This window comes from Marmota marmota, unplaced genomic scaffold, assembly GCF_001458135.2.
Source record: "Marmota marmota marmota unplaced genomic scaffold, marMar, whole genome shotgun sequence".
NCBI lineage: Eukaryota > Metazoa > Chordata > Mammalia > Rodentia > Sciuridae > Marmota > Marmota marmota.
In genome coordinates this window covers 34,769,159-34,773,659 of record NW_026000016.1, presented here as the reverse complement: position 1 = coordinate 34,773,659, position 4,501 = coordinate 34,769,159, and positions in this window count along the sequence as shown.

Genomic DNA, 4,501 nt, shown 5'->3' with positions numbered 1-4,501 from the left:
TCTCTCTGTCTTTTGATAGTCTCATTTTCTTCGTAACTCTGTAGTTCTACACACACACACACACACAAAATTCTAGATAGGAACAATGACCTTTGGTAATAATAGTCCAATCCATTCTAATTTCATTTTTTGTAAATGCCTTTGTACAGAATTAATAAAGAAAACCTTGAATTTCTATTGGTTTTTTTAAATGAAACAATGAAGATCCCCAAAGATACTAACCCCCCTGTCCCCCCAAAAAGCTAGTTTCTTCATATGAATGGTACCTAGCACATAGTAGGTGTTAAATTTATAGCAATTATTGTATTTATTGTGTTTACATACCTGAACACACACACATTCTTTTTTCTTTTTTTGGTACCAAGGACTAAATTCAGGGACACTCCACCACTGAGCCACATCCCAGCCCTATTTTGTATTTTACTTAGAGACAAGGACTCACTGAGTTGCTTAGCACATCACTTTTTGCTGAGGCTGGCTTTTTACTTGCAATCTTCCTGCCTCAGCCTCTCTAGTCTCTGGAATTACGGGCATGCGCCACAGTGCCTGGCAACACACATATTTTCGAAAAACTCATATCCTCTGGTATGAAAGCCAAACTGTAGAATTTGAAAATATTAGAGAATTCTCAATTCAATAATTCCTGAAAAATCAATCTATCATTTTCGTTTCGTCAAACTGTACACAATAATGTACACTGAAGATAAAGGTCATTTTTTTTTTTGATTTTCAAACTGATTTTTTTTTCTGCAAGTTTGACCCAAAGTAGAAAGTCAAGGAGAAAGACTACAATGTTAATGTTTAGCAGATAGGTGTTTTAGAATAGGGACTGCCTCAGAACCTATTAGATTCTTTTTATAGGTAGATGAAAGAAGACGATAGATAGAGTCATATGAAATCTGCATATGAGGGGAACCATAGAGTACTCTTTGCCATCATAGTTTTCATAATACACTTGGAGGATGGTCATGTGTTGAAGTTAATCTCTGCTTTTTCTTTGCCCCTCCACCATCAAGTCAAGTTCTGACACAGATATAGCATAATATATTCTTCTGTTGTCATGGAATCTTATTTTTTAATAACATGGTGGGTGAAATAAGTAAGTTCATTTAGATATGGAAATCATTATAGTGATGAAGAAATATGGGTAAGCCAGTTTCTTCAATGGCAGATTATTTTTCTTCTTGTCTTTACCACATGAAAACTTTGTCTGTTTCAAGACTCCCTTCGAACATTCTGGTTTCCGTTAAATTTTCTCTGACTCTTTCTTTCCAAACCAGATGAAGTCCTTTCCCCACCATTTCCCCCATAACACCATGAAGAACATTTGTGATTGGCAGGAAGATCAATAGAAGAAACAGAGCGAGGGTGGTGGGAGGGAAAGGGAAGGACAGGTACTGGGGACTGAATTAGAATAAGATATACTCTGTGCCTTTATAATTATGTCAAAATCGATTCTACTGTCATGAATAACTAAAAGGAACCAATAAAAGAAGAACATTTGTGATAAGTTTTTATTCACTTGTTTATGTTGTCCCTCTTTACTGGATTAATTTTAAGGGCTGTGCTTTATTTATCTCTTCATTCTTAGTGACTGGCATATTGCCTGACACAAAAAGGACACTTGAGAAATGCTTGCAGGGTTGAATTAAAGTGCAGAGAGTTTGCCAACCTCAGGGATTTTGAGTCCCACTCTGCAAGGACAATGATATGTGGCATGAGCTGAGCCCTTTCAAATTATGTCCTAGTTTCTCATCTATACAGGTAAAGGATTGGGTAGACCAGGAGCTAATGGAAATTTATTATAATAGCCCATTTAGATGGTGCAAAAGACTTCATAGCTACAGAAAAGGAATTTATCAGATATCAGAAAGTATAAATACATTGGCATGTTTGGGATTAATATTACCTCTGCTATACCAACAGCTCACATTCAATCCATCAGCAAGTCTTGTCCATATCCTCATTCAAACAAAATCTCTAATCTAATTCTCAGTCGCTTATAAATTCCTGATTGACCAACAAAATAGCCTGTACAATAGCCCACAACAAACTATATTTTAAAATGGTAAACTTAGCTAAAAAGATTATAATTAAAAAGCAAAAAGTGGGAGCAACTGAAAACAATGACTGCTGGTATCGCCCTATTAACAAAAGGTCCTTCCTAAAAATTGCAAGATTTCTAATCATCTCAATGTACACAAGTGCTGGGCAAGGTGGTGCATGCTTGCAATCTCAGCAACTCAGGAAGCTGAGGCAGAAAGATCACAAGTTTGAGACTTGCCTCCACAACTTAGCAAGGCCCTAAGCAACTTAGTGAGACCCCAAAATAAACAGTTGGGGATGTGACTCAGTTGAAAAGCACCCCTGGGTTCAATCCCCAGAAACAAACAAATTCAAAATTAATGTGTACTTGTGCTTGCAAAAGTGCTGGAGATATGGCTCAATGTTAAAACACCCCTGGGTTCAATTCCTGGTACCCCCCCCAAAAAAAAATTTTTTTAGAGCTTTTCCCACATGCTCTGATTATTTTTTCAAGGATGAGATCCAGCAATCTGAATTTTAAACAAACACCCCAGAGAATGTTGATGAAGGTGATCCAATAACCGCAGGTTCAGAAATCTGTTTTTGAGGATTAAAAATTAGATTGTTATATACTGTATATCTATCCTGTGCTCAGAATATGGAGACAAAAAGTAAATTCTTGCTCTCTTGATATTTACAAACTTTCAGGGGGGTAACAAACATACAACCATCTCAGACAGAAAATGATGTCTGACCCTATGAATGATATGGATAATACATGCAATAGGAATACAGTCAAGAGTCAGACTGAAGAGATCCTTGAGTTTGGACTGTATTCTCTAGGTATTTCTTCACACATGCAGATAAAATAAAAGTGGCAGTCACTTTAAAAGCCCTCAACTATGTTTGGTGGTCGGTTGCGCAAATTGTAAAGGACTGTTGTTGAACTTTTGTGAAGGCAGATTCCACACAATCTGGAGCTTGATAGGATAAGAAATACAAAAGTGTTCTAGATGCTACTGGGGTTTCCAATCTTCCCTGACTGGGAAAACTGTACAATTTCACCACCCAGTGAGTCTGAAGAGAAAATGTTTTGAGTACAGGTCTACTTCCTACCCCAAATCAGAATTTTCTGTTCCTATATAGCAAGTAACTTTGCTTGAATACATGGCAGTTATTTTTATCATGTCGAAAGGAAACGATTTAGGGCTCGCAGGAGAAGACTGTAGATTTGGGTGCACCAGAACAAAAGGAGACAGACTATTCAGTTCACTTGTTTAAATATCATGTGGAAAGCACTGCACAAAAAACTAAGACGGACAATTCTTGTCCTTAAGATATTTAAAATCTAGATGGAATCTCCAAGGAAGAGACCCCAAGAGTAAACGGTAAGCTCCCAAATCCACAAACCACTGAGCAGAAAATTTGTACTTTCAGAGTCGTGAGGCCTTTGGCTGAAGGAGTGAAAATTAGTGGGCTACTGAGTTGGGAATGAGGAACCTCTCTTTGAAGGTCATGGACTTGTAGAACTCTTTGAAGTAGTAGATGCTAGACCGCCCAAACCCCACGCAAGAGTACCTCGCAGGGACTTGCGGTGCCTAAACCACCAAAGCTACAAATTTATTACCCAACTACCAATTACGTGGTTTAGAGCCAGCGAAGAGCTAAAGCCCGCCCAGGAGTCCAGTACCTCGTTCGGATTGGACAAACTCATTTCGCTTACACCCCTTTGCCTGTCAATCACACATCTGGCGCGCCCACCCAAACCTTTGCTCCGCCCCTTTTCAGTGACGCAAAACTGGCACTCTTTCGCGCCCTTGCCCTGAAACTCCCCACCCGTCGCTCCAGTTCTCCATTGGTAGTAGAGAGGAGAGGGAAGGCAAGGAGCGACCCATTTTGACTCCCGAACTACCCTCTACTCTGGTCTCAAAGTCTGTCAGCAGAGCAATTATAGGCTGGAGCTGCGCGCAGGCGTACAAGGCCCGCTGGTGGAGGGGCACTTCCCCTCCCTCGTGAGAGAATTTGTTACACTGTTGTGACGCAGATGGCACTCCGCTCACCGCCTTCACTTGCGATTGGCTGTAGCTGAAGTCCGTCACCCCGTCACGCCCCCCTCTTTGCCTTCCCTCCCAGCTCCTGACACTTGAGAGATTGCCCAGGAGGCCACGCCTTCCCCCGTCTCTGCCGCTTAGCCCTGCGATTGGCTGATGGAGCTGGCATGCTCTCTCACCCCCTACCGGCTCCCGAGCCTCGTGAGGCTGGCGGGACCCCGCGGAAGTTGTCAGTCAAACTCCTCCTTCCCACCCCCCCGCGAAGCCCTTCCCCCGGGCCGCGCGCCTTCGCGTGCGCGCACACGCACACACATTCTCCCTTGCCTGTACCAACCACCTTCCCAAGTTGTAGCGGTCGCTCGCCGGGTTTCTCCGTGGGCGGCTGGCGGGCGCCTGGGGGAGGGGGGTTCGCACCGCGCGACGCT